This window comes from Prunus mume, linkage group LG5 (genome assembly GCF_029339155.1).
Source record: "Prunus mume cultivar Tortuosa linkage group LG5, ASM2933915v1, whole genome shotgun sequence".
NCBI classification, from domain to species: Eukaryota; Viridiplantae; Streptophyta; class Magnoliopsida; order Rosales; family Rosaceae; genus Prunus; species Prunus mume.
This window is the reverse complement of record NC_142702.1, coordinates 975373-1000966: the sequence shown is the minus strand read 5'-3', so window position 1 is coordinate 1000966 and position 25594 is coordinate 975373. Positions and strand designations below refer to the sequence as shown.

Here is a 25594-nt window from a genome sequence, read left to right as displayed (position 1 = left end):
TACGAGTAATTTGAAGAACTCCACCGACAATTTCTCAAATGCTTTTGCGTCCAACTTTGCCGAACCCATCCCCATGTGAGGCCATAGAGAAGTTTTCAGCCACAAACAAAGAAGGAACAGTACTTGAAAGAGAGAGGGTTTTCCAAGGCAAGATTACAAGTTCATGTTATCTACAGTCTTAAAAAGCTTCCATACTTGTTTACAAACCTGTATTTCCAAGTTGTGCTAGCCTAGCTACTTGCAAATCTTGGAATATCTTACTTCATCCAAATCCCTTGCAGTCTGCAGAGAAGATAAAAGATATGGCTTTCATCGGAGAGGCTTTTATCTCTGCTTCCGTCCAGGTGTTGTGCAACAGAATTACTTCACCCGAGTTTGTTGACTTATTTCGGCACAAGAAACTCGATGAGCCACTCCTCATGAATCTGAAGACGACACTGTTGACCTTATATGCAGTTCTCGATGACGCAGAGGAGAAGCAAATTAGGAAACCTGCTGTGAGGGATTGGCTCGACGAGCTCAAACATGCTGTCTTTGATGCAGAGGACTTACTGGATGAGATCGACACGGAAGCTTTACGATGCAAGTTCGAAGGTGAAGATCAAACCGGAAAATTTACCAACAAGGTGCGGAACTTGCTCTTTTCTTCTCGTAATCATTTTTATCAGAGCATGAATGATAAGATACAAGAGTTACTAGCAAGGTTGGAAAATTTCGTACAACTGAAAAGTGCTCTAGGTCTGAGAGAAGATGCTGGGCGGAAGGTTTCACAAAGAACTCCAACAACTTCCTTGGTTCATGAACCTTGTGTCTATGGTAGAGATGAAGTCAAAGAAAATCTCTCAAAAGTGTTACTATCTGATGATGCAAGCAAGGATGATGTGTCTGTTCTCACCATTGTTGGAATGGGCGGGGTTGGCAAGACAACCCTTGCCCGAATGCTTTACAATGACGATAAGGTGAAAGGTCATTTCACATTTCAAGCTTGGTCTTGTGTTTCAGAAGATTATGATCCTATTAGGATAACTAAAACTCTTCTTGAGTCAGTCACTTCAAAGCCTTGTAATACGACAGATTTGAATTTGCTTCAAGTTGAACTAAGAGAACAACTGAGGGGAAGGAAATTTTTATTTGTATTGGATGACCTATGGAATGAGGATTATACTGCTTTGAAGTTCCTCCAAACTCCTTTTACGTCAGGAGCAAGGGGAAGTAAAGTCATCATAACAACACGGAACAAAAATATAGCATCCGTCATGCAAAATGTTCCTATTCAATATGTGGAACCACTGTCACATGAGGACTGCTGGTTGTTACTTTCAAAACATGCATTTGGAAATGAAAATTGTAGTACACATCCAAACTTAGAAGACATTGGAAAGCAAATTGCACTCAAATGCAAAGGGTTGCCTTTAGCTGCACAAACACTTGGGGGTTTGTTACGTTGCAATATAGATTTCGAGTACTGGAATAGAATACTAAATGACAGTTTTTGGGACCAACCCCATGACACAACTAACATTCTTCCGGCTCTAGGGTTGAGTTACCATTATCTTCCTGCTCAATTGAAACAATGCTTTGCTTATTGTTCAATTTTTCCAAAGGATTATGAGTTTGAAAAGGAAGATATAGTTCAATTCTGGATTGCAGAAGGTATAATTCCACAAGCTGAGAATGGAAGAAGGATGGAAGCATTGGCTAGAAGATACTTTGATGAGCTATTATCACGATCATTGTTTCAAAAGTCAAGGAAATTCAACTTCATTATGCATGATCTCATTAATGACTTGGCTATGTTCATGTCTCAGGGGTTTTGCCTTAGGCTCGAAGGTGGGGTATCCCGTGAAGTTAAAAGAGTTCGTCATTTGTCATATGCTAGAGGAAAATTTGATGTTGCTCTAAGATTTGAACCATTATATGAGGCTAAATTTTTGCGGACCTTCCTACCTACCTCTTTAAATCTGTATAGGCAAGAAAGATATTTTGTAAGTAAAAAAGTTCTACAAGATTTGTTGCCATCACTAAGATGTTTACAGGTATTATCATTGTCACGTTATCAAAATGTCACTGTGTTACCTGATTCTATTGCAAACCTCATTCACTTGCGCTACTTGGATCTTTCCCATACCGCAATTAAAAGGTTGCCTGGGGTACTTTGCAATCTCTACAACTTGCGGACATTATTATTGTCAAATTGTTACTCTCTCCTTGAATTGCCTGCAGACATTAGGAAATTGATTAATTTACAGAAATTGATGTTGGGAGGTTGTAGATCTCTTATTAAATTGCCTGCATGCATGAAGGAGTTGATTAATTTGCATCATCTTGATGTCAGTGGAACTAAAATTGAAGAGATGCCGGTGCAAATGGGTAGACTGAAAAGTTTGAGAACATTGACTGCGTTTGTTGTGGGCAAATCTACTGGGTCAGGCATAAGAGAACTGAGGGAGTTCCCGCAACTTCGAGGAAAACTATCAATTTTGAAGCTACAAAATGTAGTTGATGCGAGGGATGCACTGCACGCCAATATGAAGCACAAGCAAGATCTCAAGGAGTTAGAGTTTTCATGGGGTGCGGAGGATGCTGATGATTCCCAAAAGGCGAAAGATGTACTCGACAGGCTCCAGCCTTGCGTGAATTTGGAGAAACTAACCATCAGATTCTATGGGGGAACCAATTTTCCGAATTGGTTAGGAGACTTGTCTTTTTCTAACATACAAGTCATGCATCTCAGTGACTGTAGTTATTGTTGGTCACTCCCACCAGTTGGGCGGTTACCAGCACTCAAAGAACTCTGTATAGAAAGAATGAAGTTTGTGAAGGCGATTGGCGTCGAATTCTATGACAGAAATGGAGCTTATCTGACTCAGCCATTTCAATCTCTGGAGAAGCTGGAATTTAGGGAGATGCCAGAGTGGGAGGAATGGGTCCCAAGTGGAAGTGCAAGTGGAGGTGAATATGGTCCAGACTTTCCTCATCTCCAGGAGCTGATTCTAATTAAGTGTCCGAAGCTGAGAGGAAGTTTGCCTTGTGAGCTGCCTTGCTTGAAGAAGTTTACGGTGTCTGGGTGTGTGGTTTTACATGATGGAAGGGCCACTACCACAACTACCAATAGTCTTAACTATAAATCTCTTGAAGAATTGAAAATAGATGGATGCAAAACAGCTCTGTTATCATTATTAGAGACAAAGCTCCTGTCCCAACTTGAGATTCGAAATGTTGTTGACGTACAGTGCTTGCCCAACTGCAATCGTCTTCAAACTTTGACTCTTTGGAATTGTCCAACATTGTGGTCGTTCCCTAAAGATGGCCTACCCACTAAATTGACATGGCTTTCTATATACAATTGTAGGAGATTAGAATTCCTACCCCATGAGATATTGGCCAAATTGACATCGCTTGACTATTTGTGGATACAAAATAGCTGTGATTCAATGAGGTCCTTCCCGTTGGGAATTTTTCCCAAATTGATGTGCCTTTACATTCATGAGTGTGAGAATCTGGAATCCCTCTCCTTGATTGATGAAGAAGGAGCTGTTGAGAATCTTAGCCATCTCAATTACTTGGAAGTCTATAAATGTCCAAAAATGGTGTGTTTTCACGAGGGACAATTGCCCACTCCCAACCTGACTCACTTTGTAGTCACTGAGTGCGAGAATTTGAAGTCATTGCCCGAACGCCTTCACACCCTCACAGCCCTTCGATCTTTGTGGATATGGAATCTTCCGAATCTGGAGTCATTTGCAGAAGACGGCGGTTTGCCTCCCAACCTCCGACAATTTCATATTATGAATTGTGAGAGACTGAGGGCTTCATCAGTGGGAGAGTGCTGGGGTTTGCAAGCACTTGTCTCCCTTGAAAAATTTCGTATCAGTGGAAGTGACCATGTCTTGGAGACATTGCTCAAGCAACAGCTGCTCCCTACCACTCTTCACACTCTCCACATCTCTGATCTATCAACTCTGAAATCTTTGGACGTTGCTCGAGGACACCTCACTTCTCTTCAAGTGCTAGAAATTTTATTGTGTCCAAGTCTGGAATTCCTGCCTGGAGAGGAACTTCAACACCTCACTTCTCTTCAAACTCTAAGTATTAGTTGGTGTCAGAGTCTACAATGCCTGCCAGAAGAGGGTTTGCCGCCATCTCTTCAAAGGCTAAAGATCCACAGATGTTCTGCCCTGGAGAAAAGGTATAAGAATAAGACGGGACAAGATTGGGCCAAGATATCTCACATTCCTTGCATCGAGATAGGCAACGAAGTGATCATATAATACGAGCTATTCCATATTTCACTCTCAAATCAAAGTCAGGTCAGGTATGTGCCTTCTCTTACTTTAGAAAACTGCTTCTCTTCTTCTAATTGAATACAAAAACCAAAACACATATTCTCTTTCTCTTCCAAAAACCCAAATACATGTTGGACATTGCCCAAGTTCATCTCATTACTAATAACGTGTTGCTCAGTAAATTGTATCCTATTTGGAGTATCAAATGCTGAATAATTAGCAGTCTCTTGGCCCTTGGGGAGCTTTTCATTTGGAAAGTTTCTTTGTGTGGAATTTCCAGAGGATGGTTTACTATTGTAAATAGCTCTTTGTTTTTCTATAAAACAATTGTCACAGCGAGGAGAAACAGAAAGGTTTACCTGGAATATCTCCATTGATACATTCCTGCATATAGGCATCAAATGTACACCATTTTTAGGTACTTATATGTGATAAAAATGTATTTGAGTCTCATTTGAGCTAGTTTAAATCGAATTTAATGCCTATGGATAGTCTGTTAATAGGTTCATGCCATTAATTAATCTTTGGACTTTCCCAGGTACTGCGGGTATGTTATTAATGTTGTGGCCTGGTATATGTCGTCCTAGTATCAATAGGTTGTCTTAGGTTGAGGAGAGAGATCGATCACCAATTACAAAATTGTTAGTGAATTTAGCTTGTTTAAGCTTTGTTTATCATCTCTTTCCTTTTCTTTGTTAAGTTTTGTTGTTCTAGGTGATGGTTTACCAAAATTATAAAGTATACTCCTATTACAATTAATTTGTTGATTCTAATTTGGACTTGTAGGAACAGACCAAACATGTTTGTACGTGGCATCGCTCAAGTCATCATCATTTGGGACAGAAAATCAGCCTTCAAATGTCTGCTGAGTCAATGAACCTTTCTAGATATCTCAAGTGTAATTGAAATTGATGAGTTACATAAGGATTTGTAAACATTTTTCTGTTTGAAATTTTCTACTGGTGGCTAGAAATGTTTCTTATAAGTTTGCTTTTTTGCAATTATTTTGTAGGATCAAAGACTCTGCAAAGAGGTAAGAAAGTCATCATCAAGTAACTTTGCTCTTCAAACTTTTTATTTTTATTTTTAAATATCAGTCATAACTGGGAAAGCTTGCATCTCCTTAAATTGCTCATTCTTACATCTTTTATAGTTTGTCGATCTTGGGCAAGTGGAGAGAGAGGCATCAAGTTATACACAGCAACCATTTTCTGTGAACTGATTTGATAAAGAGAAATGGTATGCTTTCTTGTCTTAAGCGGTATGTTCTGCAATGATTTGAAACAAAGGGTGCCGGGCTTCAAGTTCGAGAAAATCAGGTATTTTAGTATTTTATTCTTGAGAAATTTGATCTATGTAGAAATTTGAACATGTGAATGAGAGAAACAAAAAATTTATAAAATATGTTATATATTGTATATGCTGTTAGTGAGTTAATATGGTGCTTGCTACTAGTTGGAAATTTGTGTAGTCATCTAACTATGATCAAATAAAGATGAAAAATAAAATAAAATAGAGAGCATCTTCCTCTCCCCTGCGTTGCTCATCCCTTGTTCTTCCACTTCAGCCCTACTATTACACCATTTTTTCAGCCACAATTATAATTGCTCCATGAGCATCTAGTCCTTTTCAAATTCTGCTAACATTCAAAATTGGAATTTGCTGGTGATATATGATAGCATCTTTGTCCGACCAAAAAGAAAAAGGAAAAAAAGTTGATAGCATATTGTACCATTTTGGCCAGTGTACGCAATATTATTGCATCCAACTTTGCATATTAACATCGGTGGCCACAGTTCCACGATTTGAGTGCACAGCTGCTCAATACCATTCTTCGCACTCTATATATTACGGCCTGTCAGTCTATAATTCCTGCCAGGAGAGGAACTTGAATGCCATCTCTTTCTTATCTGTGCATCGGCCATTGTTTTGCCATGTAGAAAAGGTATCTCACATTCCTTGCATCAAGATAGGCGAAGAAGTGGTCATAAGATATGAGCTCCCTCTCCCTCTCGCTCACATACAAAGTACTTAACACAAACGCTCAATCTGATTTCTATTATTATTCTGCTCAGTAAATTCTGGTTAAATTTCCTTTATATCCTATTTAAATCTCAAATGCTGAATAATTAGCAGTCTTTTTGCAGGACGACATATCTTCTCTTGAAGCGCTATTCATTTGCAAGGTTTCCTTATGTGTCATTTCCAGAGGAGGGTTTACTATGTAATATAGCTCTTTGTTTTTCTACGGAACAATTGTCACGATGTGGAGAAATAGAAAGGTTCACCTGGAATATCTCAACTGACACATTCCCAAATACAGGCATTGAATGCACAACATTTTGAGGTACTATTTTTGTAATAAAAATGTACCTTAGTCTCATTTGAGCTAGTTTAAATTGTATTCAATGTCTATGGATAACCTGTGAGCTTAAGTTGTAAGATAAAACTCACAGTATATTATTAGGGTTTAGGGTTCAACTGGTGAGCTTAAGTTGTACTTTCCTAAGTACAGCATGTATATTATCTTAGTATCAACAGGAGGTGGTCTTAGGTGGAGGAGAGAGATCATTGAGGAATTACAAAATCTTCTTAGTGAATTAAGCTTGTTTCGGCTCTGTTTGTCATCCCTCTCATTTTCTTTGTTAAGCCTTGGTTTTTAAAAGACATAAGAAAAAAAATGCTTCTATAAGACAGGAGATGAATGCTTTGATATGTTAAATGTCACAGTCAGTCTTCAACCAAACTCGTTTTTAGAATTCATTTTGTTAGAATTCTATGGTTGTATCTGTATTTTTAGATTTAAGAAAGATGTATATTCTGGAGATTTTGCTAGAGAGGAAGAAGAAGAATGAGAAGGCACTGTTCTATCGCATTTTTACAAACAGTCGGCTTACATAGTGTGACTGACAGAGAGAGAGAAATGTGATTCTTCTCTAATGAATTACAGTTGTCACCCTATGAGGTGCTTACACTTGTCATGCCAAATCTAAGCTAGAGAATCCACCTGGACTGTAATCCAAAAGTTCTCATTACATCATATAAACTAGACATAAAGGAAAATGAGAACTAAGCCTTGGTGACTTCGGCTCTAAGAAATCAGGTAGAAAAAGGATTATATTTCAACACTCCCTTCTAATCCTTTAGCTGATTTCACTCCAAGTAGGCTTCTCAACCTCACAAACCAATCCTTAGGCAGAGCCTTAGTCAAAATGTCTGCTATTTGATCTTCTGTCTTGCAGTAGATGAGTTCAATTTCTTTTGCTTGAATGGCTTCCCGAATGAAATGAAATTTCCGGCTTATATGTCTTGTCTTCTGGTGATGAACTGGATTCCTTGCCATTGCAAGTGCAGAGGTGTTGTCACATAAAATTGGAGTCCCTTCTACCTGTTCTTCACCAAAGTCCTCAAGAACAAATCTGAGCCACTTAGCTTGTGAAGTTGCTTCTGCAGCACTCACATACTCAGCTTCGGCTGTAGACAAAGCAATTGTGCTTTGCTTGATGGAGGCCTAAGAGAACATGCTTGAGCCTAGTGTGAAGGCATATCCTGAGGTGCTCCTCATATCATCCTCACTCCCAGCCCAGTCACTGTCACAATACCCGATTAGAGTAGCTGTTTTCCCTTTTGCAAACTCAATTCCAAAGTCTAGTGTGCCTTGTATATATCTCAACACTCTTTTGGCAGTTCCCATGTGTTTCTTTGTGGGATTGTGCATAAACCTAGCAAGCAAGCTAGATGCAAACATGACATCTGGTCTTGTGGCAGTCAAATAAAGCAAACTTCCTATAATCTGTCTGAATTCACTTTCATCTGCTGCTTCACTTCCATCTTCTTTACACAGTTTCTCATTCACCACTAATGGAATTGCCACTAACTTGCAGTCTCTCATTCCAAACTTCTCAAGGAGTTTCATAGCATATTTCTTTTGGTGAATGAAAATGTGCTTATCAGTTTGTACCACTCCCATGCCAAGAAAATGGTGCAACAAACCAAAATCTGTCATCTCATAGTGTTGCATCATATCTTGCTTAAACCCTTCAAGCAATTTAGGACAACTTCCAGTATATATGATGTCATCTACATAAAGTGAGACAATGATAATACTTGAGGTGTCATTTGTTTTGATATAGAGAGTAGCTTCACTTAAACTCTTCTTAAAACCTGCAGTGTTGAAGTAGGCATCTATTTCATCATACCAGGCCCTTGGGGCTTGTTTCAGTCCATATAGAGCCTTGTTCAACCTGTAAACCTTGGTTTCCTTGCTCTCTTGAACATATCCTTGAGGCTGTTCAACATAGACTTCCTCCTTTAGAATGCCATTGAGAAAGGCAGACTTCACATCCAATTGATACAAACTCCATTCCTTTTGTGCAGCAAGGGCAATCAAGGTTCTGATGGTATCTAGCCGTGCCACAGGGGCAAATGTTTCATTGTAGTCAATTCCGGGCTTTTGTGAGTAGCCTTTAGCCACTAGCCTAGCTTTATTCTTCTGCACAGTACCATCTAGGTTCAGTTTGACCTTGTAGACCTACTTAACACCAATTACTAGTTTGTCAAATGGCCTATCAACTAATTCCCATGTATTGTTCTTCTCAATCATCTCCAATTCAGCCTCCATTGCATTTCTCCAAGATTCATCCAAATCTGCTTCTTCAAAGTTGTCAGGTTCCACAATGCACATATTGCATTTTGCCAAGATGTCATTAATACTTCTCCACTTGTGAGGTGTGTGATCAAATGTTTGAGACCTATCAAGAATTTCCTCCCCTTGAGGTGCAATTTCTTCTTCCACTTGCATTTGAGTATCCGAGAACTGAGTTTGTTCATCCAATACCCTCTGTTCAGTTTCTGCAGTACCTTGATTTTCATCTGACATAGGCATTCTCAACTCTGCATTGCTAAGATTCTCCCATTTCCATGAGGCTTCTTCATCAAAATAAACATCCCTAGACAAGATAATCTTTCTAGTCTTAGGGTCATACGATCTATAGCCTTTTTCACAGAGTCCATAGCCCACAAAAATGCATTTGTGACTATTTTCTTCCAACTTGTGTCTCAAAACAGAAGGAATGAGCACATGACATATACATCCAAACACTTTCAAGTGTGCAATACCTGGCTTCCTTCCAGTGTAGGCCTCAAATGGTGTCATCTTCTTAAGGGACTTAGAAGGACACCTGTTGAGAAGATAGACTGTTGTATGAACAGCTTCTGCCCAAAACTCATATGGAAGACCCTTTTCATGTAGCAGACTTTGCCATTTCTATTACAGTCCTGTTCTTCCTCTCACTACTCCATTTTGCTTTGAGGGGAATATGCTATCAACTGCCTTTGTATTCCATGTTCACTACAATACTCAAGAAATTCTTTTGACAAGAATTCCCCACCTCTATCACTCCTAAGAGATTTCACCTTATGTCCACTCTGCAGTTCTGTCATTGCTTTGAACTTTTTGAAGCAATCAAAAGCATTTGATTTATTTCTAAGAAAATAAACCCAAGCCATTCTTGTATAGTCGTCAATGAATAACAAGAAATACCTGTTTTCTGACATTGATGCAGTTTGCATTGGACCACAGATGTCAGTGTGAACTAATTCTAGTGGAAACTGAGCTCTCCAAGTAGATTATGCAGAAATGAGTCTCTATGCTGCTTTCCTAGCTTGCAGCCTTCACAAACTGCAAGATCCTTCTCCAGACTAGGCAATCCATGAACCATGTCCTGATTTGCCAGCAGCCTAATGCTTTGATCATTAAGGTGCCCCACCTTTTATGCCAAGTTTGCAAGCTATGAGTCACACTTGCTCTCAGCACCAACTGAGTAGCAGGTACCATTGTGAGAGGAAAACACCTATTGCTAGTCATTGGAACCTTAGCTATAGGATTTTGCAGTGACCAATCATCAAAAATTGTCACCATTCCCTTTCCAAATACTAAGCAATACCCATGTTCCATCATCTGACCAACACTGAGCAAATTCTCTTCTAAACCAGGCACCAACATCACCTCTTGAATGTGTTTTCTGCCTGTCTTAGTTTCTATCACAAGTGTGCCTTTCCCTGCAACTTGAACTGTCTTTCCAGTCCCCATTTTCACCTTGGAAGTTACATCCCTTCGAATATCTACCAATAGCCTTTCATCTCCAGTCATGTGGTTACTACAACCACTGTCCACATACCAAGAATTGTTCAACTTCACATCTGTCATGACATTGCATGCATAAAACAGTGTTCCAGCTTCTTCAACCTGATTGGCATAATTCACCTTCTGTACAGATTGATTTCCATGACAATCTCTGACCATGTGTCCAAACTTTCCACATCCTCTGCATTTTGGTTTTCCCTCAAACCAGCACTTGCCATAGTGCAATTTTTCACAGTGCGTGCAAGGTGTTTTGGTTCCTTCATTTGATGCATTTGGTTTGGGGTTAGAATTAGACTTGTTACTCCAATTCTTCCCATTTCCCTTCCAGTGCTTCTGAGACTTGTTACTTCCAGAAGAGCTTCCATTCTTGGAACTTTTCCTCTCTATGTTCAGGCTAGTAAAAGCCTTTTCTGTGGAATTTTCAGTGTGCCTATCCAATCTGAGCTCAAAGTTCTTGAGGGATGCAACCACTTCTTGAATTTCAAGAGTGTCAAGATCCTTGGAATGCTCAATCACATAACATATAGAATCATAAGATCTAGGCAAGCTAATAAGCAATTTCTGCACAACTCTTTCTCTAGATAACTCTTCACCATAACTTTTCATTTGATTAATTAGATCAAACAGTTTAGCAACATAAACAGAAAATGATTCACTATCCTTCATACGAGTGTATTCAAACTCTCTACGTAAGCCTTGTAGCTTGACACTTCGTACCTGTTTATCGCCTCTAAACTCCTGCTTCAGAATATCCCATGCACCCTTTGAGGTTTCTTCATTCACTATTCTAGGAAAAATTTGGTCTGAGACTGCACTTTGGATCAGCCCAAGTGCACGAGCATCCTTCATCAAAATCTCAACCGACGTGGACTTCTCTTCTTCAGCAGCCATAGATCCTTCTTCCTTTCCTTTTCCCTTCTTTGGATCTGAAGCATCAAAACCATTTTCAACCAAATCCCACAGCCCATGAGATTTCAAAATGGTCTTCATTCGAATGCTCCAAAACTCATAGTTTTCTCCATTGAAAACTGGTGTGCGAAGCTCAGCAGAGCTTGATCCTGCCATGTTAGACATCGGATTCAACCAGAGATGCTTCGTGAAGTTTTGAGTGAGCTCAACGTCAGCTCAGCCAAAACACCAGCTCTTGATTCTCACAGATTCACGCCCAGCAACCAACCGAACCTGGGTCTGAGGCCATGTTAGAATTCTATGGTTGTATCTGTATTTTTAGATTTAAGAAAGATGTATATTCTGGAGATTTTGCTAGAGAGGAAGAAGAAGAATGAGAAGGCACTGTTCTATTGCATTTTTACAAACAGTCGGCTTACATAGTGTGACTGACAGAGAGAGAGAAATGTGATTCTTCTCTAACAGAATTACAGCTGTCACCCTATGAGGTGCTTACACTTGTCATGCCAAATCTTAGCTAGAGAATCCACCTGGACTATAATCCAAAAGTTCTCATTACATCATATAAACTAGACATAAAGGAAAATGAGAAATAAGCCTTGGTGACTTCGGCTCTAAGAAATCAGGTAGAAAAAGGATTATATTTCAACACATTTATGCAAACTCTGTTTTTAGAATTCATTTATGTTACTAGTGGAGTGCTGCTGTATTTTATATTTCGTTCCTGTAATGTTAGGATGTTTAGCTTGAGTAGTCTAGTTTATCCAGTAGATAACTTCTCCCCTGTTTTGTAATGTTTTTGTTTCCTCTAATGAAAGCAGGTTTTGCTTATCCTGAACTGCAGAAGCCTACTTTTTGACATAGGTGGCATGGCACAAACTCGCATCCACATTTCCTTCCCTTTTGGCATGCTGTCTCATCTTTTCCATTCTGTTACCAGCTTGAAGCTTGTGTAGATATGTTATGCTCTTGTAATTCTGATCACAAACATCGCTTGACAAATGGAAAGATCGCAGTTAGGTCTTTCGGTGATCTGGAGGTTTACTTTAACACTTGTTTTCGTTTCATTCTTTTGCCTCATCGTAACTGTTTAATAACAGCGATGGTTGGGGGGGAGGGGGGACAACAATACAGAATTTAAAATTTCTGATAATCAATAGTAGTTTGCATATATCAGCTGGGACCTGTATGACTGTATTATGTAATTAATTAATTCTCTTATTGTTTTTGTACTGTTAAAAGGAGTCAGCCACACAAAATAAAAAAGGAGGCCTCTAATTTCGTAAATTTTTTCAAAAGTGATCATTCATCCGTTTCTTTTTCAACAATGGAGGAATTTATACTAATCGTCTGGTCCATCGGCTGCTTCATTCCCTAGTAGCTTCATTTCCTGTCCATTGCTTCATTTCTGTTTGGATTCTTAATTAAATCTGTCCTGGAATTGAACAAGGGTTAGGTTAGCTGTATAATTTGCGGTTTTATATACATTGATTAAAACCAGCATATTCTAAGGTTCATTTAGAATGTAATATCACCAAAATTATAGAGTATACTCCTATTACAATTAATTTGTTGATTCTAATTTGAACTTGTAGGAACAGACCAAACATGTTCATACGTGGCATAACTCAAGTCATCATCATTTGGGACAGAAAAGCAGCCTTTAAATGTCTGCTGAATCAATGAACCTTTCTAGATATCTCAAGTGTAATGGAAATCAATGAGTTACTTAAGTAGAAAAATCATCAAACCAAGCAGGATTAAATCTTCGTAATGTTTTTCCAAATTGCTTGTAAGGGAAATTATGGACTCTTGGCAAGTGAACTTACCTTACCACCGTGACATTGAGAAAAGAAGAAAGACCAGCAAGCAACTGTTTAGAGAAGGAGGAGAAGAAAGAGTCGTGGGGGTGGGTGATGTGGGATTGGGTTTTGTAAATTGTAATGCAAGTGGAGGTGAATATGGTCCAGACTTTCCTTGTCTCCAGGAGGTGATTCTAATTAAGTGTTCGAAGCTGAGAGGAAGTTGCCTTGTGAGCTGCCTTGCTTGAAGAAGTTTACGGTGTCTGGGTGTGTGGTTTTACATGATGGAAGGGCCACTACCACAACTACCAATAGTCTTAACTATAAATCTCTTGAAGAATTGAAAATAGAAGACAAAGCTCTGTTATCATTATTAGAGACAAAGCTCCTGTCCCGACTTGAGATTGAAAATGTTGTTGACGTACAGTGCTTGCCCTACTACAATCGTCTTCAAAGTTTGACTCTTTCGAATTGGCCAACGCTGTCGTCATTTCCTAAAGATGGCCTACTCAGTACGTTGACATCACTTAATATAAACAATTGTACGAAATTAGAATTCCTACCTCATGAGATGTTGGCCAAGTTAACATCGCTTGACTCTTTGCGTATATGTCAAAGCTGTGATTCAATGAGGTCCTTCCCGTTGGGCAGTTTTCCCAAATTGACGGCGCTTAGCATTTGGGATTGTGAGAATCTGGAATCCCTTTCCTTGATTGAAGAAGAAGGAGCTGTTGAGAATCTCAGCCATCTCAATGACTTGCAAGTCTATAAATGTCCAAAAATGGTGGGTTTTCACGAGGGAGAATTGCCCACTCCCAACCTGATTCGCTTTGAAGTCGATGAATGCGAGAATTTGAAGTTCCCTTCACGCCGTCACAGCCCTTCGAGGTTTGTCGATACTGAGTCTTCGGAATCTGGAGTCATTTGCAGAAGATGGGGGTTTGCCTCCCAACCTCCGACGTTTTAAGATTTGGAATTGTGAGAGCCTGAGGGCTTCATCAGTGGGAGAGTACTGGGGTTTGCAAGCACTTGTCTCCCTTGAACAATTTCTTATCGGTGGAAGTGACCATGTCTTGGAGACGTTGCTCAGAGAACAGGTGCTCCCTACCACTCTTCACTCTCAGCATCTATTTTCTATCAACTCTGAAGTCTTTGGACGGAAAGGGTCTAAGAGCATCTCCACCAATAAGAGCACTTCCAGCAGCCCCCTAGGGCTCGGGCTGTGGTGGGGGGAGAGCCCAAAACAAGCTTCCAGCAACAAAGGCTGGCCCGGGCAGTGTGGGGTCCACTTGCCTGGGCTGGCCCGCGGAGGAGCTTGAGCGAGAGCTGAGTCGCGGCCGACATCATCGTTGATGCCAGTGTGACGTCGACGCGGTTTTGAATTTTTTAGCACGCGCCAACATTAAAAATTCAAAATTGCGCGTCAGCTTTTCACCCAAAGGATATGTGCGATGTGGCCTCCTCTCGTCCTTCCAATTACGCCTTGTCATCCAATCCAACGGCCTGGAATTTTTCAAGGCAAAAAATGATTAAAAAAAATCGTAAATTTTTTTTTTAAAAATCCCAAAAAATACTGACTTTTTTTCTATAAATACCAGCACCTACTCTTTAGTTTTAGCAACAAATTCTCATACATTTCTCCTTCTCCAACTATTATTCACTTTCTATTCAATATTTTCTTCACTTTTTACTCTAAATTGTTTTCATTTTCAAGTTTAATTTTTCTCTATCATTATGGCTTTTTCTCAAGAAACCGGAGGGGAATGGAGCATCATGGAAGATGTCTTGTTGGGTCCAAATTAGTCATGATCCCATATCGGTTAATGAGATGAAATTCAGTCAAATGTGAAAAAAAATTCTTCACGAATTTGTTGAAAGATCGGGTTCCACCCGTACGGAAAGCGCATTGTCAAGTCGGTGGAAACTTCTCAACAAAGAGTTGGGGAAATGGAGAGATGCCCTCACAAAAGCAATGAATAACCATGCAAGCGGGGAAAATCTAAGCGATGAGGTAAATTATTTGTAATTTTAATTTTATTAATTTTAATGTCCTATTAATTTTAATTTTAATGTTTCTTGCAATTGGTATATTTTGTTAATATTTCTTGTATTTCCATATGTATTTAAATGTTTCTTGCAATTTTATATTTTGTTATTATTTCTTGTATTTCTAATATTTATTTAAATGGTTGTTGCATTCTCTATATTTTGTTAATATTTCTTGTATTTCCATATTTATTTGAATGTTTCTTGCATTCTCTATATTTTGTTAATATTTCTTGGATTTTCATTCATATGTTTATCTTTTTTGCATTACCAATATTTTTTTTAAGTTCCTTGCTTATTCAATTCTTTTATATAGATTGTGCAAGCTCAAATGTGGGATGGTGCTACTGGACAAGGGAAAAAAAAATTTCAACCATACCCAATGTTGGGAGGTGGTGAAGCATTGTAAGAGATTTAGCATTATTCCAATGGCTCCAACGGTGGTGTTAAACGAGACGCCACTCCATGATTCACAAGCTTCGGATTTGCCTATGGAATCCCCTATGAGTGAAGACTCACCCATTGAAAAGGAGCTGAGGCCTATTGGGAGGAAGGCAGCGAAGGCAAAGCGAGGAATTAATTCTACGAGTAATACCTCTAAATTTTTGGAGGAAATTGCAAGGCAAAGGGCCTTGAGAATTGAAATAGACAAGAAAGTCCAAGAAGATGATAGGGCAATGGCAATAGAATTTGCTAAAGAAAGGGAGTATGTACGCAAAGAAAGGAAGTATCAACGTAAAGAAAACGAAGAAAAGAATGATCGGGAAACCATGGCCATGGATACAAGCCACATGTCTCTTGAAACAAAACAATATTGGAAGCTAGAACGAAAGGCTATTATGAGACGAAGACTTTTTCTTGATCATGGACCTAGCAATACGGATTGGTTAAATGATGAAAACCATTAAGTTAGTTTGCTTGCCTTTTCATTTCATTGTATTTTAATGTTTTGTTTTCAAAATTAGTTGGAATTCATGTATTTTATTTTATTAGTAGTATTGGTTTTCTTTGAGTTACCAAAGAAACTATTAAATAAAATTCCTTTTTATTCAAAACATTCAAGACCGTGTTCATGAGATCGGGTTCGTACACCTCTTCAGCTTCGTAATCATACTCATCCTCCACAATCATGTTATGAAGGATGATGCATGTCATCATTATGCTCCTCAACACCTCCTCATCAAACATACACGCCGCACCCCTAATGATCGCCCACCGAGCTTGGAGGATACCAAAGCACCTCTCCACATCCTTTCTGTAACCCTCTTGATATCTAGCAAATAATTTTTGCTTTTGGGTTCGGGGATGCGGAAGTGATTTCACGAATGTTGTCCACCTTGGGTAGATCCCATCAGCTAGATAATACCCAGTTTGGTAGACAGTATTATTGACTTCATATGTGATTTTTGGGGCTTCTCCTCTCAAAACATCATTGAACACCGGGGATTGACCCTGGACATTCAAGTCATTTTGAGATCCAGCAACTCCGAAAAAGGCTTGCCAAACCCATGTATCGAAACCTGCAACGGCTTCAAGGATGATGTTTTTTGGCCTTTCCGATTTTCGTACTCACCGCCAAGCGGTTGGGCAATTCTTCCATTGCTGCATGCCGATGCTACCAATCATTCTGGAAATCCTCTCCGCTTCGGCTTTCTGCAGGTTGTTGCAGTCCTCGGTGTGGGTCGGCGCAGTCGTCCCAGTGTCTGAGTTTCGATCGCATCACAAAATCTAACCAAACTCTCCAAGGCGTGGACTTCCCATCCGGCAATCTCATCCACTGATCGAGATGCACCATACGCCAACATTTGTATAACAGCTGTGAACTTTTGTTCGGGAAGCAGTCCCAAAACACCAGCACAATTTCTCTTTTGAACAAAGTATTCATCATAATTGCAAATATCATGCATGATTTTATTGAACAAATGTTGTTGCATTCTATACCTCCCTCGAAAATGAACATTAGAGTATAGAGACGTTGGGATAAAATAATCTTCCGTAAGATTCTTACCTCGAGAATGCCTATGTCTGTCAACATTTGGGGCACGGCCTTCATGTGAACCACGACTCGCTCTGGTTTTCTTCATCAAGCATGGCCACAGCCATGACAAGTTGCTGATCTAGATCTTTCTGCGCTTTTTTGCTTGCAGCTCATTTACGCCTTCTTTCTCTTATTTCTCGCTCTTGCCTCTCCAAGACCTCCATGTCTGACATTGTGAATGGAAGATGAAATCTAAAATCTAAAATCTGAGAAATGAAATTTTTGAGAAGATGTAGTGTGAGAGCTTTGTGAGATGAGCCTTTGTTTTATAGAAAAATTTAGGTCGATAGACATGACACGTGGCGCAAGTTGATAGGGTGAAAATCTTATCCGAAATTTGAAATTCAAATGAAATGTATCTGAAATGTGAAATTCAAATGAAATTTATCTGAAATTTGAAATTCGGATGACACGTGGCGCAATTTTATAAGGTGAAAATCTTATCTGAAATTTGAAACTCGGATGAAATTTATCTGAAATTGAAATTCAAATGCAAAGTTGAAATTCAAATGAAATTTATCTGAAATTTGAAATTCATATGATTTTGAAAATTTGAAATTTATCTAAAATTTGAAAAAAAAATTTATCTGAAATTTTGAACCGAAAATCTTATCTGAAAATCTTATCCGAATATTTTATCAGAAAATCTCATCCGAAAATATTGTCCAAATTAATTGTTTAGGTAAACAAATTTGTGAAAAAAACAAAAACTTGAATAGTACCCCTCCTTGCCATGGCAACTGCTGGAAGTGCAACTTACTTTTTGCAATGGTAGACATTATTCCGTGAATAGTGTCACCATAGCCCCTTGCCATGGCAACGCTTCTCACTTCTTTGGAAGTGCTCTAAGAGCAGTCCAGACCCAAATCGGGAAAGGGCCCTGGCGAGCCCGAGATGGCTCCAGGTGCAAGAGAAGCGGCCGGTTTCGTGGTGGGTCCCACCAACCTGAGCAAGCCCAAGGGCAACCGCCAGGTGAAGCCCGAGTTTTGTGACGTCGGCATCACGTCGACGCGATAGTAAAGCAGATTTTTTTGTTGGCATGTGAATTACACGCCAACGGTAAAAACATTTGATTTCCACGCCACGACGCGCGTAATCCAGCGGTAAAGTGCCACATGTCGCGACAGGATGCTTCGATCTTTTTCCGTAAATCGACGGTCCTCGCTTTTTGGCTAAAAAATTGCAAAACAATTCGAAAAAATTATGAAAAATTATGAATTTTTTTTTAAATACCAAAAAATTCTATATTTTTTCCCTATAAATACCTAACCATTTTATTCACTTTCTACACCAAATCTTCATAAAAACTCATCTCCTTCCAATATATTTCACTTTCCACACCAAATTTTCTACTACAAAATTTCATTTGTGCAAAAATACAAATGTCATCTTCCATCAAAGCCGGAGGGTCGTGGACAAATGTTCGAAGAGGTCAAAATCTTGGCAACGAGGTAATAAAAAAAAATAATTTCCGTTTTATTCAATTTAGTGTCTTTATATATATATATATATATATTTCTTGCATTTCCAATTTCTTTTTTTTAATAGATTAGTCAAGGCAAAACAAAAAAGAGGAAAACCATTACACATGGCTCCTCAAGTGAACAATGTCCGCAGTTCCAGTGGTTGTGTCGAAATAATGGCACTATTACGTCCTCCGAAGGAAAATACTCCCCCACGTCGTGATCCGGTGGAACTGCCTCCGCCAATGATGGAGTTGTCCTTGTATTCCATTGTGTCGGACTATGAAGACCAAGAATATTTCAATTGTATGATGAGTGAGATGTGAATTTTATAATAAATATGGACATGTGGTAACCGAAAATTTTATCCAAAAATTTTATTTGAAAATTGTATTCGAAAAATGTTATCTTAAATTTTAAGTGAAAATTTTATAATAAATAATGACACGTGACAACCGAAAATATAATCTAAAAAGCTTATCAAAATTAATGGTTTAAAGTATAAACAAATAGGAAATAAAGTACAATAAATAGTAATTGCCTTACACTTGCCCTAGACTTTGCTCTCATGGGTGGAACCACAAATGCAAAGGCTGACACTATTCACATGAATAGTGGCAGCCCTTGCTTGCTCATGCCTTAGACTTAGCCCTTGTTGGTGGAAGTGCTCTAAGAGCAACTCCACCGCAGCACCAAAACCGGGTGAAAGGCCCCCCGACTTGGCCCAAAACAGCTCCAGCGAGAGAATCAGCCCGGGCAACTGCTGGGTCCCACCACCTGTGCAGCCCAAGGGCAACTTCCACTTGGGCTTCAACCTGAGTCTTGTGACGTTAGCGCACGGAAAATCAAATTTTTACCGTTGGCGCGTGTAATTCACACGCCAACGGTAAAAAATTTGATTCTGCGCGCTAACGCCACCGATGAATCCAACGTAACGCGCCACGTGTCGCGACAGGGACGCTTTGATCGCTTTTTCTAGAAATTGACGGCCCTCGCTTTTTGGCTTAAAAATTGCAAAAAAATCAAAAAATTCTGAAAAATTCTGAATTTTTTAAAAAAATTATGTATTTTTTCCCTATAAATACCTAACCATTTTATTTACTTTCCACACCAAATCTTATCTGAAATATGAGGTTATAATTTTTTTTTTTAATATCTGAAAATTGTATCTGACGTGGGACACATGGCACAATTTTAGAGAGTGAAAATCTTATCCGAAAATTTAATTACAAAAGATTATCAAAATTAATGGTTTAAAGTATAAAAAAATAGGAAATAAAGTACAATGAATAGTAATTGCCATAGACTTGCCCTAAACTTTGCCCTCATGTGTGGAACCACCAATGCAAAGGCTAACACTATTCACATGAATAGTGGCAGCCCTTACTTGCCCTTACCTTAGACTTAACCCTTGTGGGTGGAAGTGCTCTAAGGGCTAAGTCCAGGGTAAGGGCAAGCAAGGGCTGCCACTATTCATGTGAATAGTGTCAACCTTGCCATTTGTGGTTTCACCCATGAGGGCTAAGTCTAAGGCAAATACTATTCATTGTACTTTATTTCCTATTTTTTTATACTTTAAACCATTAATTTTGATAATCTTTTGTAATTAAATTTTCGGATAAGATTTTCACTCTCTAAAATTATGCCACGTGTCCCATGTCAGATACGATTATCAGATATTTAAAAAAAAAAATTATAATCTCATATGTCAGATAAGATTTTCACCCTCTAAAATTGTGCCACGTGTCCCATGTCATATATGATTTTCAGATATTTTTAAAAAATTAGGGTTAACTACAGTAAACCCCCTAACCTATAGGGTCATTTACGAGTCCATACCCGATTTTGGGGACATTTATGGGTACATACTCAACGTCGCAGAAAACCTACAGATTGCCCCCTTCGTTAGCGAGTTCGTCAGGAAATCCGTTATCTGCCTACGTGGCAAATGTGGGTTTCATTTTTTAATGAGGTGGACTTACAGGTGGACAAATAAATAATAAATATTTATTTTTAAAATAAATTTTAAAAAAAAAATTTTAAAAAAAGCAAATAAAATTAAAAAAATAAATAATAATTAAAAACATTAATTAAAATAAAATAAAATAAAATAAAAAACCCTCATCTTCTCCGTCTCCTCACCCCATGTCTCCAGCCAACTTCACAATTTTCTCAACCTCTCTGCAAACCTTCTCTTCCTCCTTCACTTGCCCCATTTTCTTTACTCTTTGTATGAGAGTAATTAATCGAAGAGTTACAAGAACCAAATGGAGAAGAAATTGATTGAGATTTTGATCTGGGTTTCAGATGCACTTGGATCCAAATGAATATATTCAAAAGCACTTGAAATTCCTGGTAATGTAGCTGGGCTTTTCTCTGGTGAAAAAGACTTGGCCTTTGGATCAGAAGCATTTGATTGTCTCTCTAGTGACGATAAATAAGATGAAGATGATGAACGAGATTGCTCATTATGATATGAAAAGGCCGAAACTTTCGATGACGCATCTGGGTTCTTATCTCTGGTGACGAAATGGGCGAGCTTTGGTCTGAAACAACTGAAATTATCTGTGAAAATGAAATTGGGTTCTTAGCTGATGCATATGGGTTCTTCTCCAAGCTTCTCTCTGGTGAAAAAGATAGCGGATGAGGATGGGGCGCAGTCTTGGGTTCGGGTGTTGTTGGTGATGGTGAGGATTTAGTCGGGATTCATATTGTGGTTTGGGTTGGGTCGGGAAGGTGGTAGGAGAGAGAGGATAACGGTTGAGAATGCAAGGGGATATCGGAGAAGATGAATTTTTTTGTTTGTGTTGGGCTGCCATGGGTGGGTGTTGAGGGAGGGTTGCAACGGGGGAGAGTGGTGGGTTCTTCTGGGTTGGTTTTTTGTTTTTTGTTTTTATTTTTTATAATCAATTTTAAAATAATTTTAATGATTTAAACTTAGTTTTGAAAAATATATAATTTTTTATTATTTATTTCTCCACCTGTAAGTCCACCTCATTAAAAAAATAGAACCCACATTTGCCACGTAGGCAGATAACGGATTTTTTGACGAACTCGCAAACGGAGCGGGCAATCTGTAGGTTTTCCGTGACGTTGAGTATGTACCCATAAATGTCCCCAAAATCGGGTATGGACGCGTAAATAACCCTATAGGTTGAGGGGTTTACTATAGTTTACCCAAAAAATTATAATATCATATTTCAGATAAGATTTTCACATTCTAAAATTATGCCACATGTCATATCTATCTTCTAAATCCCTCTATAAAACTACACCATTAACTCATACCTCTCACACAATCTCTTTTCTATTCCTTCATTTCTCAGATTTTACAAAATACATTATACTCTCAATGTCAAACTTGAGGACGGTGTTGGAGAGGCAACTAAAAGAAGGGGAAGAAATCCAGCGTAGAAGTGCTGAAGAAGATCGGGACGCCGATGAAGAAAAGGAACAAATGCTTGCAGCAGCGGTGTGTATGCTTAATCAATCAAGGCAACACCATCGTCGTCGTGCCCCGAATGTGGACAGACGTAGGGAGTCTCAGGGTAAGAATCTCTTGGAGGATTACTTTATCCCAAATTCATTTTATCATGTTTCTAAGTTTCTAGAGAGATATAGAATGCAGCCACATTTGTTCCAAAAAATCATGCATGATATTTGTAATTACGACACATACTTCATTCAAAAGCATGATGCTGTTGGAGTTTTGGGTCTTATCCCGGAGCAAAAACTTACAGCTGCTTTACGGATGCTTGCTTGTGGGGCATCTACAGAGCAGGTAGATAAGATTGCAAGGATGGGAAAATCTACTATCCTAGAGTGTTTGGTGAGATTCTGTGATGCAGTGGAAAATTTGTACACGAGGGAGTACCTTCGCAAACTCACGCCGAGGGACTTGCAAAGGCTTCTACAAAAAGGGGAGGCTTGAGGTTTCCTAGGAATGATTGGAAGCATCGATTGCATGCACTGGCAGTGGAAGAATTGTCCTATTGCTTGGCAAAGAGAGTACGGGAATCAGAAGGGCCAAAAAAGTATAATTTTGGAGGCCGTAGCTTCATTCGACTGTTGGGTTTGGCATGCCTTCTTCGGGGTTGCCGGATCTCAGAATGACCTCAATGTCCTTGGTCAATCCCCGGCGTTCGACGAGGTATTGTGAGGTCATTCCCCCCAGTCACGTACCAAATCAACAATACCGTATACTCTGGTGCGTACTACCTTGCCGACATAATTTATCCTAGGTGGATGACATTCGTGAAAACAATTTCGAATCCCCATTCTGAGAAGGAAAGAAGCTTTGCTTCCTTTCAATAAGGTTACATGAAAGACATGAAAAGGTGTTTCGGTATCTTGCAAGCTCGTTGGGCAATTATTAGGGGTTATGCTCGGATGCTAAATGAGGAGGTGCTGCGGAGTATTATGATGACTTGCATCATCCTCCACAACATGATTGTGGAAGATGAGTATGACTACAATGCTCTAGAGGTGTTGGAACCTGATCCCATGAACACGACATTGACAAGAATATATGAAAGGCCGATGGGACCAAATGGACTACCATTAGAGCCCGAATTGTTACTTCGAGATGGTCAATTCAACAACCCCATGATTGATTGTTATCAAGAAATGCAATCTTCATATGTTCACGAGAGACGTCAAGTTGACTTGATCGAGCATTTGTGGGAGATGAAAGGCAATCACAATGGATGAAGTCAAGATTAGTGCTTTGTTTGGAATTATGCTTTATTTTGTGTGTGGTGTTTTTTGGAATTATGCTTTTTATTATTATTATGCTTTTATGTATGGTTTGTTTCGTGTGTTGGAAAGGCAATAAATTAAGGTTTGTTTTTAATTAATCTTTGTTTTGATGCTAAAATGTTTTTAATAAATAGTCATATTATTTAATGCTTTGTTTATTGAATAAAAAGGAAACAATACAACATATGGCAAAGGTGTTTCAATACAACCTAATGGTTTTCATCATTTAACCAATCCATATTGCTAGGTCCATCGTCATGGAAAAGTTTTCTTCTCATCACATCCCTTCGTCTTAGCTTCCAATAGGCCTTTGTTTCAGGAGACATATGGTTCGTATCCATGGCCATGATTTTCATCTCTCTATCATCCATGTCTTTTTCTTGTGCCTGCTGCTGTTGAATTGCAAATGCTTCCTCTCGTGCCATGTCCACTTCATCTCTTTTCAAGTCTCTCTCAATTCTTAGTGAGGTGTTCTTAGCTATTTGCTCCAATAATTGTACACATTCATTGTTCGAAGTGCCCCCTCTCTTGGCCTTTGCCGCCTTTCTCCCAATAGGTCTCAGCGGACGTGGGAGTGGTGACTCCATTTCCATTGGGGAGTCCAATGGCGAATCGTGGAGCGGCGTCTCATTCAACACAACTGGCGGACTGGTGGGAATAATTTTGAATCTCGAACAATCCTTCACAACTTCCCAACATTGGAAATGCACGAAACTTTTTTTGCCTTGCCCCATGGCATCGAACCACATTTGTGCTTGTATGATCTATTAAAAATAAATAATTGGAAGTGCAAGGAAAAATAAATATTATGCAAGAAAATATAAACTATTTTGAAATGCAAGAATAAAATTGATTATGCAAGAAAATATAGACAAATTGGAAATGCAAAAAGAAAAGAAAAAGATTATGCAAGAAAAAGAAATAGAATATGCAATAAAAAAAAAGTTACATTAAATTGATTAAAATGGCAATTATAAATATTTTACCTCATCAGATAGATTTTGACCGCTTTGAATGTTCTCCCTTGCTTTTGTTAAGGCATTTCTCCATTTCCCTAACTCTTTATTTAGAAGTTTCCATCTATTAGACAAGGCTATTTCGGTCCGAATGGAACCTGATCTTTGACAAAATTCTCCATGAATTTTGCTTCACATATGATGGAACTTCATCTCATTGCCCGTGATAGGGTCATGACTAATGTTCACCCAAGACTGACACAACGCAATATCTTCCTGAGTTGTCCACGAGCATCCGGCTTCGACAAAAGATGCCATTTTTTTTTTTTTTTTTTAATACAAATGGAAAGTGGTAGAAAAATGTGAGTGGAGAGTAAAAAATATTGGAAGGAGAAGAGTTTGTATGGAGAATTGGTGTGGAAAGTGAATAATGTGAGTGGAGAGTAAAAAATATTGGATGGAGAAGAAATTGTATGAAGATTTGGTGTGGAAAGTAAATAAAATGGTTAGGTATTTATAGGGAAAAAATACAGAATTTTTTGGTATTTTTTTAAAAAAATTTCAGAATTGTTTCGATTTTTTTTGCAATTTTTAGTTAAAAAAGAGGACCATCGGATTTTGGAAAAAAATTGATCGGAGCATCCTGGTTGCAACACGTGGCACATGCCCGTTGGATTCTATGGGCGGTGACGTCGCGAGTGGAAGTCAAATTTTTTACCGTTGGCGATTGAAACTCACGCCCAACGGTAAAAAAATTTGAATTACCGTGCACTAACGTCACAACCCTCGGAAGCTCAGCGCAACCTGCCCTTGGGCTTGCCCGGCCTGGTCTCTCGCTGGAGGGTGTTTGGGCTTGCCAGGAGGGCCTTTTGCCTGGTTTGAGTGCAACGATGGTGCTGCTCTTAGACACCTCACTTCTCTTCAAGTGCTAGAAATTGAAAGTTTCCAAGTCTGGAATTCCTGCCAGGATAGGAACTTCAACACCTCATTTCTCTTCAAAATCTATACATTTGGAACTGTCCCAGTCTCCAATGCTTGCCAGAAGAAGGTTTGCCGCCATCTCTTTCTTATCTGCGTATCCTCTTTTGTCCTGCCTTGGAGAAAAGGTATAAGAATAAGACAGGATAAGATTAGGCCAAGATGTCTCACATTCCTTGCATTGAGATAGGCAACGAAGTGATCATATAATAT

At 39.0% G+C, this 25594-nt stretch overlaps 1 long non-coding RNA gene and 2 pseudogenes across 19 annotated transcripts; 2 read left to right on the top strand and 1 right to left on the bottom strand.

Annotated features, from left to right (window-relative positions):
- Positions 1 to 8: 8 nt before the first annotated feature.
- On the top strand, positions 9 to 12627 carry LOC103330901 (putative disease resistance RPP13-like protein 1 pseudogene; annotated as a pseudogene). 18 transcript variants are annotated; one of them, XR_016126798.1, is made up of 7 exons: positions 9 to 147; positions 282 to 4315; positions 5073 to 5319; positions 5440 to 5605; positions 6227 to 6313; positions 6423 to 6633; positions 12162 to 12627. The product of XR_016126798.1 is annotated as a putative disease resistance RPP13-like protein 1 pseudogene, transcript variant X1 (transcript). The 18 variants fall into 18 exon arrangements; XR_016126815.1 differs by having other exon boundaries at positions 86 to 4310; positions 5079 to 5184; positions 5299 to 5319; XR_016126814.1 differs by having other exon boundaries at positions 86 to 4310; positions 5073 to 5184; positions 5299 to 5319.
- LOC148916586 (uncharacterized) lies at positions 12610 to 14442 on the bottom strand. The gene is made up of 2 exons (XR_016126818.1): positions 13706 to 14442; positions 12610 to 13636 (listed from the first exon to the last, which is right to left on the bottom strand). It is a non-coding gene; the product is annotated as an uncharacterized LOC148916586 (long non-coding RNA).
- A 1174-nt stretch (positions 14443 to 15616) lies between these two features.
- LOC148916585 (uncharacterized) lies at positions 15617 to 23399 on the top strand (annotated as a pseudogene).
- The last annotated feature ends 2195 nt before the right edge of the window (positions 23400 to 25594 follow it).